This window comes from Chiloscyllium plagiosum, unplaced genomic scaffold, assembly GCF_037043375.1.
Source record: "Chiloscyllium plagiosum isolate Xiang-an unplaced genomic scaffold, Cpla_swu_hap1 HiC_scaffold_35, whole genome shotgun sequence".
NCBI classification, from domain to species: Eukaryota; Metazoa; Chordata; class Chondrichthyes; order Orectolobiformes; family Hemiscylliidae; genus Chiloscyllium; species Chiloscyllium plagiosum.
This window is the reverse complement of record NW_028270173.1, coordinates 55,576,260-55,590,907: the sequence shown is the minus strand read 5'-3', so window position 1 is coordinate 55,590,907 and position 14,648 is coordinate 55,576,260.

Sequence of the window (14,648 nt, the reverse complement as noted above, 5' to 3'; positions counted from 1 at the left end):
TGCTAGCTGTCTCACACTCGGTGTTCTGCAGTATAACTACGGCCTGCTAGCTGTCTCACACACAGTGTTCTGCAGTATAACTATGGCCTCCTTGCTGTCTCACACTCGGTTTTCAGCAGTATAACTATAACCTGCTAGCTGTCTCACACTCGGTGTTCAGCACTGAACGATGGACTCACTAGCTGTCTCACACTCGGTGATCTGCAGTATAACTATGGACTGCTGGCTGTCTCACACTCGGTGTTCTGTAGTATAACTATGGCCTGCGAGCTGTCACACACTCGGTGTTCTGCAGTATAACTATAGCCTGCTAGCTGTCTCATACTCAGTGTTCTGCAGTATAACTATGGCCTGCTAGCTGTCTCACACTCGGTGTTCTGTAGTATAACTATGGCCTGCGAGCTGTCACACACTGCAGTATAACTATAGCCTGCTCGCTGTCCCACACTCGGTGTTCTGTAGTATAACTATGGCCTGCGAGCTGTCTCACACTCGGTGTTCTGCAGTATAACTATGGCCTGCGAGCTGTCTCACACTCAGTGTTCTGCAGTATAACTATAGCCTGTTCATTGTCTCATACTCGGTGTACTGCAGTATAACTGGAACCGACCAGCTGTCTCACACTTGGTGTTCTCCAGTATAACTATAGCCAGCGATCAGTCTCACACTCGGTGTTCTGCAGTATAACTATAGCCTGCTAGCTGTCTCACACTCGGTGTTCTGCAGTATAACTATAGCCTGCTAGCTGTCTCACACTCGGTGTTCTGCAGTATAACTGTAGCCTGCTAGCTGACTCACACTCGGTGTTTTGCAGTATAACTATGGCCTCCTTGCTGTCTCACAATCGGTTTTCAGCAGTATAGCTATAACCTGCTAGCTGTCTCACACTCGGTGTTCAGCACTGAACTATGGACTCACTAGCTGTCTCACACTCGGTGATCTGCAGTATAACTATGGCCTGCTTGCTGTCTCACAATCGGTTTTCAGCAGTATAGCTATAACCTGCCAGCTGTCTCACACTCGGTGTTCAGCACTGAACTATGGACTCACTAGCTGTCTCACACTCGGTGATCTGCAGTATAACTATGGCCTGCTTGCTGTCTCACACTCGGTGTTCTGCTGTATAACTACAGCCTGCTAGCTGTGTTCGATTCGGTGTTCTGCAGTATAACTATGGCCTACTAGCTGTCTCACACTCTGTATTCTGCTGTAGAACTATAGCCTGCCAGCTGTCTCACACTCAGTATTCTGCAGTATAACTATAGCCTGCTAGCTGTCACACACTCAGTGTTCTGCAGTATAATTATAGACTGCCAGCTGTCTCACACTCGGTGTTCTGCAGTATAAATATGGCCACCTAGCTGTCTCACACTCAGTGTTCTGCAGTATAACTATGGCCTGCTAGCTGTCTCACACTCGGTGATCTGCGGTATAACTATGGCCTGCTAGCTGTCTCACACTCGGTGTTCTGCGGTATAACTATGGCCTGCTAGCTGTCTCACACTCTGTGTTCTGCAGTATAACTATGGCCTGCTAGTTGTCTCATACTCGGCGTTTTGGGTATAACTATAACCTGCTAGCTGTCTCACACTCCGTGTTCTGCTCTATAATTAAATCCTGCTAGCTGTCTCACGCTCGGTGTTTTGCAGTATAACTACAGCCTGCTGGCTGTGTTCGATTCGGTGTTCTGCAGTAAAACTATAACCTGCCAGCTGTCCCACACTCGGTGTTCTGTATATAACTATGGCCTGCGAGCACTCTCACTCTCGGTTTTCAGCAGTATAACTATGGTCTGCTAGCTGTCTCACACTCGGTGGTCGGCAGTATAACTATGGCCTGCGAGCTGTCACACACTTGGTGTTTGGCAGTATAACTATGGCCTGCTAGCTGTCTCACACTCGGTGTTCTGCAGAATAACTATAGCCTGCTAGCTGTCTCACACTCGGTGTTCTGCAATATATCTACAGCCTGCGAGCTGTCTCACACTTAGTGTTCTGCAGTATAACTACAGCCTGCTAGCTGTCTCACACTCGGTGTTCTGCAGTATAACTACGGCCTGCTAGCTGTCTCACACTTGGTGTTCTGCAGTATAACTATGGCCTTCTAGCTGTCTCACACTCGGTGTTCAGCAGTATAGCTATAGCCTGCTAGCTGTCTCACACTCGGTGTTATGCAGTATAACTATAGCCTGCTAGCTGTCCCACACTCGGTGTTCTGCAGTATAACTATGGCCTGCTAGCTGTCTCACACTCGGTGTTCTGTAGTATAACTATGGCCTGCGAGCTGTCTCAGACTCGGGGTTCTGCACTATAATTATAGCCTGCTAGCTGTCTCACACTCGGTGTTCTGCAGTATAACTATGGCCTGTTAGCTGTCTCACGCTCAGTGTTCATCAGTACAACTATGGCCTGCTAGCTGTCTCACACTCGGTGTTCTGTAGTATAACTATAGCCTGTTCACTGTCTCACACTCGGTGTTCTGCAATATAACTGTAGCCTACTAGCTGTCTTACACTCGGTGTTCTCCAGTATAACTATAGCCTGTGATCAGTCTCACACTCGATGTTCTGCAGTATAACTATAGCCTGCGAGCTGTCTCACACACAGTGTTCTGCAGTATAACTATAGCCTGCTAGCTGTCTCACACTCGGTGTTCTGCAATATATCTACAGCCTGCGAGCTGTCTCACACTTAGTGTTCTGCAGTATAACTACAGCCTGCTAGCTGTCTCACACTCGGTGTTCTGCAGTATAACTACGGCCTGCTAGCTGTCTCACACACAGTGTTCTGCAGTATAACTATGGCCTCCTTGCTGTCTCACACTCGGTTTTCAGCAGTATAACTATAACCTGCTAGCTGTCTCACACTCGGTGTTCAGCACTGAACGATGGACTCACTAGCTGTCTCACACTCGGTGATCTGCAGTATAACTATGGACTGCTGGCTGTCTCACACTCGGTGTTCTGTAGTATAACTATGGCCTGCGAGCTGTCACACACTCGGTGTTCTGCAGTATAACTATAGCCTGCTAGCTGTCTCATACTCAGTGTTCTGCAGTATAACTATGGCCTGCTAGCTGTCTCACACTCGGTGTTCTGTAGTATAACTATGGCCTGCGAGCTGTCTCATACTCAGTGTTCTGCAGTATAACTATGGCCTGCTAGCTGTCTCACACTCGGTGTTCTGCAATATATCTACAGCCTGCGAGCTGTCTCACACTTAGTGTTCTGCAGTATAACTACAGCCTGCTAGCTGTCTCACACTCGGTGTTCTGCAGTATAACTACGGCCTGCTAGCTGTCTCACACTTGGTGTTCTGCAGTATAACTATGGCCTTCTAGCTGTCTCACACTCGGTGTTCAGCAGTATAGCTATAGCCTGCTAGCTGTCTCACACTCGGTGTTATGCAGTATAACTATAGCCTGCTAGCTGTCCCACACTCGGTGTTCTGCAGTATAACTATGGCCTGCTAGCTGTCTCACACTCGGTGTTCTGTAGTATAACTATGGCCTGCGAGCTGTCTCAGACTCGGGGTTCTGCACTATAATTATAGCCTGCTAGCTGTCTCACACTCGGTGTTCTGCAGTATAACTATGGCCTGTTAGCTGTCTCACGCTCAGTGTTCATCAGTACAACTATGGCCTGCTAGCTGTCTCACACTCGGTGTTCTGTAGTATAACTATAGCCTGTTCACTGTCTCACACTCGGTGTTCTGCAATATAACTGTAGCCTACTAGCTGTCTTACACTCGGTGTTCTCCAGTATAACTATAGCCTGTGATCAGTCTCACACTCGATGTTCTGCAGTATAACTATAGCCTGCGAGCTGTCTCACACACAGTGTTCTGCAGTATAACTATAGCCTGCTAGCTGTCTCACACTCGGTGTTCTGCAATATATCTACAGCCTGCGAGCTGTCTCACACTTAGTGTTCTGCAGTATAACTACAGCCTGCTAGCTGTCTCACACTCGGTGTTCTGCAGTATAACTACGGCCTGCTAGCTGTCTCACACACAGTGTTCTGCAGTATAACTATGGCCTCCTTGCTGTCTCACACTCGGTTTTCAGCAGTATAACTATAACCTGCTAGCTGTCTCACACTCGGTGTTCAGCACTGAACGATGGACTCACTAGCTGTCTCACACTCGGTGATCTGCAGTATAACTATGGACTGCTGGCTGTCTCACACTCGGTGTTCTGTAGTATAACTATGGCCTGCGAGCTGTCACACACTCGGTGTTCTGCAGTATAACTATAGCCTGCTAGCTGTCTCATACTCAGTGTTCTGCAGTATAACTATGGCCTGCTAGCTGTCTCACACTCGGTGTTCTGTAGTATAACTATGGCCTGCGAGCTGTCTCATACTCAGTGTTCTGCAGTATAACTATGGCCTGCTAGCTGTCTCACACTCGGTGTTCTGTAGTATAACTATAGCCTGCTCGCTGTCTCACACTCAGTGTTCTGCAGTATAACTATAGCCTGCTCGCTGTCCCACACTCGGTGTTCTGTAGTATAACTATGGCCTGCGAGCTGTCTCACACTCGGTGTTCTGCAGTATAACTATGGCCTGCGAGCTGTCTCACACTCAGTGTTCTGCAGTATAACTATAGCCTGTTCATTGTCTCATACTCGGTGTACTGCAGTATAACTGGAACCGACCAGCTGTCTCACACTTGGTGTTCTCCAGTATAACTATAGCCAGCGATCAGTCTCACACTCGGTGTTCTGCAGTATAACTATAGCCTGCTAGCTGTCTCACACTCGGTGTTCTGCAGTATAACTATAGCCTGCTAGCTGTCTCACACTCGGTGTTCTGCAGTATAACTGTAGCCTGCTAGCTGACTCACACTGGGTGTTTTGCAGTATAACTATGGCCTCCTTGCTGTCTCACAATCGGTTTTCAGCAGTATAGCTATAACCTGCTAGCTGTCTCACACTCGGTGTTCAGCACTGAACTATGGACTCACTAGCTGTCTCACACTCGGTGATCTGCAGTATAACTATGGCCTGCTTGCTGTCTCACAATCGGTTTTCAGCAGTATAGCTATAACCTGCCAGCTGTCTCACACTCGGTGTTCAGCACTGAACTATGGACTCACTAGCTGTCTCACACTCGGTGATCTGCAGTATAACTATGGCCTGCTTGCTGTCTCACACTCGGTGTTCTGCTGTATAACTACAGCCTGCTAGCTGTGTTCGATTCGGTGTTCTGCAGTATAACTATGGCCTACTAGCTGTCTCACACTCTGTATTCTGCTGTAGAACTATAGCCTGCCAGCTGTCTCACACTCAGTATTCTGCAGTATAACTATAGCCTGCTAGCTGTCACACACTCAGTGTTCTGCAGTATAAATATGGCCACCTAGCTGTCTCACACTCGGTGTTCTGCAGTATAACTATGGCCTGCTAGCTGTCTCACACTCAGTGTTCTGCAGTATAACTATAGACTGCCAGCTGTCTCACACTCGGTGTTCTGCAGTATAAATATGGCCACCTAGCTGTCTCACACTCGGTGTTCTGCAGTATAACTATGGCCTGCTAGCTGTCTCACACTCAGTGTTCTGCAGTATAACTATGGCCTGCTAGCTGTCTCACACTCGGTGATCTGCGGTATAACTATGGCCTGCTAGCTGTCTCACACTCGGTGTTCTGCGGTATAACTATGGCCTGCTAGCTGTCTCACACTCTGTGTTCTGCAGTATAACTATGGCCTGCTAGTTGTCTCATACTCGGCGTTTTGGGTATAACTATAACCTGCTAGCTGTCTCACACTCCGTGTTCTGCTCTATAATTAAATCCTGCTAGCTGTCTCACGCTCGGTGTTTTGCAGTATAACTACAGCCTGCTGGCTGTGTTCGATTCGGTGTTCTGCAGTAAAACTATAACCTGCCAGCTGTCCCACACTCGGTGTTCTGTATATAACTATGGCCTGCGAGCACTCTCACTCTCGGTTTTCAGCAGTATAACTATGGTCTGCTAGCTGTCTCACACTCGGTGGTCGGCAGTATAACTATGGCCTGCGAGCTGTCACACACTTGGTGTTTGGCAGTATAACTATGGCCTGCTAGCTGTCTCACACTCGGTGTTCTGCAGAATAACTATAGCCTGCTAGCTGTCTCACACTCGGTGTTCTGCAATATATCTACAGCCTGCGAGCTGTCTCACACTTAGTGTTCTGCAGTATAACTACAGCCTGCTAGCTGTCTCACACTCGGTGTTCTGCAGTATAACTACGGCCTGCTAGCTGTCTCACACTCGGTTTTCAGCAGTATAACTATAACCTGCTAGCTGTCTCACACTCGGTGTTCAGCACTGAACGATGGACTCACTAGCTGTCTCACACTCGGTGATCTGCAGTATAACTATGGACTGCTGGCTGTCTCACACTCGGTGTTCTGTAGTATAACTATGGCCTGCGAGCTGTCACACACTCAGTGTTCTGCAGTATAACTATAGCCTGCTAGCTGTCTCATACTCAGTGTTCTGCAGTATAACTATGGCCTGCTAGCTGTCTCACACTCGGTGTTCTGTAGTATAACTATGGCCTGCGAGCTGTCACACACTGCAGTATAACTATAGCCTGCTAGCTGTCCCACACTCGGTGTTCTGTAGTATAACTATGGCCTGCGAGCTGTCTCACACTCGGTGTTCTGCAGTATAACTATGGCCTGCGAGCTGTCTCACACTCAGTGTTCTGCAGTATAACTATAGCCTGTTCATTGTCTCATACTCGGTGTACTGCAGTATAACTGGAACCGACCAGCTGTCTCACACTTGGTGTTCTCCAGTATAACTATAGCCAGCGATCAGTCTCACACTCGGTGTTCTGCAGTATAACTATAGCCTGCTAGCTGTCTCACACTCGGTGTTCTGCAGTATAACTATAGCCTGCTAGCTGTCTCACACTCGGTGTTCTGCAGTATAACTGTAGCCTGCTAGCTGACTCACACTCGGTGTTTTGCAGTATAACTATGGCCTCCTTGCTGTCTCACAATCGGTTTTCAGCAGTATAGCTATCACCTGCTAGCTGTCTCACACTCGGTGTTCAGCACTGAACTATGGACTCACTAGCTGTCTCACACTCGGTGATCTGCAGTATAACTATGGCCTGCTTGCTGTCTCACAATCGGTTTTCAGCAGTATAGCTATAACCTGCCAGCTGTCTCACACTCGGTGTTCAGCACTGAACTATGGACGCACTAGCTGTCTCACACTCGGTGATCTGCAGTATAACTATGGCCTGCTTGCTGTCTCACACTCGGTGTTCTGCTGTATAACTACAGCCTGCTAGCTGTGTTCGATTCGGTGTTCTGCAGTATAACTATGGCCTACTAGCTGTCTCACACTCTGTATTCTGCTGTAGAACTATAGCCTGCCAGCTGTCTCACACTCAGTATTCTGCAGTATAACTATAGCCTGCTAGCTGTCACACACTCAGTGTTCTGCAGTATAATTATAGACTGCTAGCTGTCTCACACTTGGTGTTCTGCAGTATAACTATGGCCTTCTAGCTGTCTCACACTCGGTGTTATGCAGTATAACTATAGCCTGCTAGCTGTCCCACACTCGGTGTTCTGCAGTATAACTATGGCCTGCTAGCTGTCTCACACTCGGTGTTCTGTAGTATAACTATGGCCTGCGAGCTGTCTCACACTCGGTGTTCTGCAGTATAATTATAGCCTGCTAGCTGTCTCACACTCGGTGTTCTGCAGTATAACTATGGCCTGTTAGCTGTCTCACGCTCAGTGTTCATCAGTACAACTATGGCCTGCTAGCTGTCTCACACTCGGTGTTCTGTAGTATAACTATAGCCTGTTCACTGTCTCACACTCGGTGTTCTGCAGTATAACTGTAGCCTACTAGCTGTCTTACACTCGGTGTTCTCCAGTATAACTATAGCCTGTGATCAGTCTCACACTCGATGTTCTGCAGTATAACTATAGCCTGCGAGCTGTCTCATACTCAGTATTCTGCAGTATAACTATAGCCTGCTAGCTGTCTCACACTCGGTGTTCTGCAGTATAACTGTAGCCTGCTAGCTGTCTCACACTCGGTGTTCTGCAGTATAACTGTAGCCTGCTAGCTGACTCACACTCGGTGTTTTGCAGTATAACTATGGCCTCCTTGCTGTCTCACAATCGGTTTTCAGCAGTATAGCTATAACCTGCTAGCTGTCTCACACTCGGTGTTCAGCACTGAACTATGGACTCACTAGCTGTCCCACACTCAGTGTTCTGCAGTATAACTATGGCCTGCGAGCTGTCTCACACTCAGTGTTCTGCAGTATAACTATGGCCTGTTCATTGTGTCATACTCGGTGTACTGCAGTATAACTGGAACCTACCAGCTGTCTCACACTTGGTGTTCTCCAGTATAACTATAGCCAGCGATCAGTCTCACACTCGGTGTTCTGCAGTATAACTATAGCCTGCTAGCTGTCTCACACTCGGTGTTCTGCAGTATAACTATAGCCTGCTAGCTGTCTCACACTCGGTGTTCTGCAGTATAACTGTAGCCTGCTAGCTGACTCACACTCGGTGTTTTGCAGTATAACTATGGCCTCCTTGCTGTCTCACAATCGGTTTTCAGCACTGAACTATGGACTCACTAGCTGTCTCACACTCGGTGATCTGCAGTATAACTATGGCCTACTAGCTGTCTCACACTCTGTATTCTGCTGTCGAACTATAGCCTGCCAGCTGTCTCACACTCGGTGTTCTGCAGTATAACTATAGCCTGCGAGCTGTCTCACACTCAGTATTCTGCAGTATAACTATAGCCTGCTAGCTGTCACACACTCAGTGTTCTGCAGTATAACTATAGACTGCCAGCTGTCTCACACTCGGTGTTCTGCAGTATAAATATGGCCACCTAGCTGTCTCACACTCGGTGTTCTGCAGTATAACTATGGCCTGCTAGCTGTCTCACACTCAGTGTTCTGCAGTATAACTATGGCCTGCTAGCTGTCTCACACTCGGTGATCTGCGGTATAACTATGGCCTGCTTGCTGTCTCACACTCGGTCGTCTGCGGTATAACTATGGCCTGCTAGCTGTCTCACACTCGGTGTTCTGCAGTATAACTATAGCCTGCTAGCTGTCTCACACTCGGTGTTCTGCAGTATAACTATGGCCTGTAGCTGTCTCACACTCGGTGTTCTGCAGTATAACTATGGCCTGCTAGCTGTCCCACACTCGGTGTTCTGCAGTCTAACTGTGTCCTGCTAGCTGTCCCACACACGGTGTTCTGCAGTATAACTACGGCCTGCTAGCTGTCTCACACTCCGTGTTCTGCAGTATAATTATGTCCTGCTAGCTGTCTCACACTCGGTGTTCTGCAGTATAACTACAGCCTGCTAGCTGTCTCACACTCGGTGTTCTGCAGTATAACTACAGCCTGCTAGCTGTCTCACACTCGGTGTTCTGCAGTATAACTGTGTCCTGCTAGCTGTCCCACACTCAGTGTTCTGCAGTATAACTATGGCCTGCTAGCTGTCTTCAATTCGGTGTTCTGCAGTATAACTATAGCCTGCTAGCTGTCTCATACTCAGTGTTCAGCAGTATAACTATGGCCTGCTAGCTGTCTTCAATTCGGTGTTCTGCAGTATAACTATAGCCTGCGAGCTGTCTCACACTCGGTGTTCTGCAGTATAACTACGGCCTGCTAGCTGTCTCACACTCCGTGTTCTGCAGTATAATTATGTCCTGCTAGCTGTCCCACACTCGGTGTTCTGTAGTATAACTATGTCCTGCTAGCTGTCTCACACACGGTGTTCTGCAGTATAACTATGGCCTGCTCGCTGTCTCACACTCGGTGTTCTGCAGTATAACTATGTCCTGCTAGCTATCTCACACTCGGTGTTCTGCAGTATAACTATGTCCTGCTAGCTATCTCACACTCGGTGTTCTGCATAGCTTCCTGATGAAGCAGCAACACTTTCAATTCACTTCCCACAGCCTCGTCTACTGCATTCCCTGCTCAGTATTTGGTCTCTCCCCTACATTGGGGGAATGAAGCATAGCCTGGTGACTGCTTCACAGAATACTTGCATTCTGTTCACAGTGATGGCCCTGCCCATCCTGCCACATTAACACGCCACCCTGTTCCCTGGCCAACGTCTCTGTCTCAGGCTGCCGCAGTGATCCAGCAAAGCTCAGTCTGAACTGGAAACATAACGCCTCATTTTCTATATGGCCCCTCTGCACATTCTGGTCTTAATATTGAGTTGAAAAATTTCTGGGATTGATCTCTGCCATGTCCTTACGCCGATCCTCACACATCAGGTCTTGTTATCACACAGTTCTGCTATTACACACAACCTATTGTTAGCCAGCTAACCGTCTCCATTAACAGCTATTCACCCTCGTCACCAGATTGTTGTCAACTGCTTTGTCTGTCCAACTGCTCTTCTCTTTGTTTGGGCTCTATCTCCACCTCTTGTTTACTCCTTACATCCTTCCCCACCCTACCCGTGAATAAAATCCCACATTTTCCTCACTACCATCACTTTCTGAGGAAGGGCCACTTGACCTGAAACGTTAACTCTGATTTCTCTCCATAAATGCTGCCGCATCTGCTGTGCTTTTCCAGCGCCACACTCTCGACTCTGATCTCCAGCATCTGCCGTCCTCACCTTCTTCAATTTTGTTCTGGGTTTGGCTTGACTTTTGGCACCAAATTTCCTGCAGACACGTGCCCACTGTCCCTTAGTGGCACATCCTTTACAGATTTGAAGGAAGGTTGAACAGCCTACAAGGAGGTGTGACAAACCACAATTGGTTACAGAATTTAAATAAAAACAGGAAGTTCAGGGAAAACTCAGCATGTCTGGCAGCAGGTCTTAATATTTCAAGTCCAATATCACCCTTTGGAATGTGAGGTTGTGTAGGGATGGAACATGAGAACAAGGGTAGGCATGCTGTTATCCTGGGAGGGGTGGAGGGATGGGATAAGTGCAGAAATTCAGAAAATGGATCATACGTGACTGAGGCCCCTGTCAACCACAAGCTTGGAGGAAAATTCATGGTTGAGGAAAAAGAACTAAATGACAGAGGCACCTCTGTGGGATGTGGCATCAACAGAACAGATGCAGTGGAGATGGAGAGTGGAATGGAATGGAATCCTTGCAGGAAGCAGTGTTCGGGGAAATGCAGTCGAGGTAATTATGGGAGTGGGTGGGCTTGTTATGGATATAGATGGAAAGTTTCACTTCAGAAATAGAAACATGGAAGTCCAGCAAGGGAAGGGAAGAGTCAGAGATGTGTGTGGTCAGAGTGAGAGAATGATGGAATCAGTTACAAAAGTAATGAATTTTTCTAACTTCAGGCAAAAGCAGGAAGCAACATCAACTATATCATCAACGTATCAAAGAAAGAATTTGGGTGGGGACTCGAATCGGACTGTGAAAAGGGAATGTTTCACATCACCCACAAGGAGCCAGCCAGTTGTGGCCAAACCTTTCACTTGGAGAAAGTGAGATGAATGAAAAGGGAACTAGTTCACACACAATGATCTCTGCCAGGTGAAGGAGCCTGGAGGTGGGTGACCCAAATCGGGTACATGGTCTGTCTTTACAGCTCAGATTCTATTTTGAAATAATCAATAATTAACACCGATACAGGACACTCTTTTGAATGGGAATCTGATCAGTCACAAACACAATGATTTCCAGTAAATATTGTGAGTTCAATTTGTGACATTATCAGTTCCATTCCACAAACTGGTCAATAAAACTAACCTGTGATAAAGGGATTGGATTTTGGCCAGTCTGACAGTTCCAGGGGTTTGAATTAGGAACCTGGAAACAAACAAAACAGCAGCTGCTCCTGTCAGTATTATTGGTCTGAAAAAGGAAAGAGAATCTCCAGCTGAAAGAACAAAAACCGAAAGTAATGTGGATGCAGGAAATCAGAAACAAAAACCAGAGATTGCTGGCAAAGGTCAGCAAGTCTGGCAGCATCTGGGAGGGTCATCAGAGCTAATGTTTCAGGACCAGGAACCCTTCTTCTGAACTAATGGTAGTGCGGAAAATGTTGGTTTTTATGCAGAAGATTGGGTGGGGGAGAAGGTCAGGATTAAAATCAGGTGGAGATAGAGCCTAAAGAGAGAAACAGTTGGACAGCCAAAGGACTGTATAGCAGTCAGCTTAGGAAACTGAATATCTATAAAGAGGGACTGTTAGTGGTTAAAAATAGGTTGTGTGTAATAGCAGACCATGTGATAACAAGGCCTGGTATGTTCTCCCTGGCCTGGACCTGGGGGAAGACATAGGAGAAGCTAAAGCCTGAAAATTGTTGAACTCAGTATTGAGTCCAGAAGGCTGCAGGTCCCTAAGTGGATAAGGCAGCGTTGTTCTTCCAGCTTGCACTGAGCTTCACTGGAGCACTGCAGCAAACCTGAGACAGATGTTGGCCAGGGAACAGGACGGGGTGTTGTAATGGCAGACAATTGGAAGCTCAGGCTCTTATTTTGCAGACAGAGTGTAGGTGTTCTGCAAAGCAAGCACCCAGGCTGAACTTCCTTTCCCACTCCATGCTTTATTTCCTCAGTGCAGTGGAGACCACATTGTGAACAGCATATATACTCGGCTAGTTTGAATCCAGTGCAGGTAAATCGCTACTTCACCTTGAAGGTGTGTTTCGGGCCTTGGAGAGTGAGAAGGGAGGAAGTAAAGGGACAGGTGTTACACCTTCTGCAGTGACAGGAGAAGGTTCCATGGGTCTGTGGATGGCCAGTGTTGAGAGTGAAGGTGGAATGAGCCAGGGTGTCCTGGAGGGAATGGGCCTTGGGGAAGGCAGATGACAGAGAGGAGGGCAATATGCATCTGGTGGCAGCATCTTACTGGTACTGATGGAAATAGCAGCTAATGATCCTTTGGATGTGGATGCTGGTGGGATGCGAGGTGACAACAAGGGGATTCTTATTGCTGTTGTTCATCAGAAGAGATAGGGTGAGGGCCAAAGTGTGGGTCAGACTTGGCTGAGGGTCCTCTCAACCATGGTGCTGAGGAATCAGTGCTCAGTTCAGGAAGGAGGTGGATATTTTGGAGGCCACCTTATCAAAGCTGGCATCGACAGACGAACTGGGAGAATGGAACAGAGTCGTTACAAGAAGCAGGATGTGAGGATGTCTAGTCAAAGTAACTGTGGGAGTCGGTTGGTTTGAGGTGGATGTTGGTGTCCAGCTTATCACCAAACATGGAAACAGAGATGTGGAAAGAAGGAAAGGGAGGATTCAGTGAAAGACCAGGGGAAGGTGAGGACATGGTGGAAATAGATGAACATTTCCAATTTCAGATGAGAGCAAGAAGCAGCACCAATAACATTACTGATATACTGGAGAAAGAGTTGTGGGTGGGGGCTGGAATAGGACTGAACAAGGAACATTCCTCATACTCCATAAGGATACAGATATAACAGGGGCCCTAATGGGTACACCTCTTCCCTGAAAAAGTGAGAGAAGTAAAAGGAGAAGTTGCCCAGGGTGAGAACAAGCTGGGCCAGGCAGAGGGGAGTGGTGGTGGATGGGGACAGTACCGGCCTTTTTCCCAGGAAGAGGCGGAGATCCCTGAGACCATCCTGATGGGGATCGGCGTGGAAAGGGGTTGCTGTATCCCATGAACTGGAAATTCCAAAACTGAGGTAAAGTCTGCGAAAAATCGGGGATATAAGTGGGCAGGATCTGGACAAGGGAAGGAAAAAACTCAAATCGATGTCGGAAGAGATGAGTTCAATGGGACAGGAGCAGGTATTAACTATGGGTCTGCCAGAGCAGTTCTGTCCAAGGATTTTGTAAAGGAGATAGAAGCGAGGTGTGCAGAGTTGGGAGACAATGACTTTGGAGGTAGTTGTGGGAGGTGATCACCAGATGAAATGAGATTAGTGACTGAATCATAAAATCCTTATGGAAGCAGGCCATTCAGCCCATCGAGTCCACACTTAACCTCTGAAGAGCACCCAACCTAGACCAACCTGCTTGCCATATCCCTGTAACTCTGCCTTTCCCATGGCCAATCCAACTAACCTTACATTTTGAGGACAGATTATGCATTATGGGAGAAACCGGAGTACCCAGAGGAAACCCACATAGACTCAGGGAGATTGTGCAATCTCCACACAGACAGTCACCTGAGTGTGTAACTGAAGCCGGGCCGCTAGCTTTGTGAGGTAGCAGTGCTAACCACTTGGCCACTGTGCTGCCCAACTATTGTGGAGATGATGGCCTGGTGTTCCATGTCGGGGTCATGGTCCAGGGGGCATTCAGAGGGAGCTTCATAATGTCGAGATCCATGTGCCAGGCAACAACAGCACCACCCTTGTTAGCAGCCTTGAATACAAAGTCAGGGCTGGATCTGAGAGCATGGAGTGCCATCAGTTCAGAGGGAGAGAGGTTGGAATGAGCAAAGGGGCTGAAAAATTGCAGCACACAATGTCACATCAACAGTTCTTGATGAACAAGTGTAGGTAATAGGCAAGACAGAGGGATTTAGGAAGGGAAAGTATTGGAGATGAGTGAAAGGATCTGTGTGATGGGGATAGGACTCTTGTCCAAAGAAATGGGCATGAAGGTGAAGATGACAGATGAGGAATTTAATATCATGCTCGTGTCTGAAATTCATTAAGGTAGGGACTCAGTGGGATAAAACTGAGACCT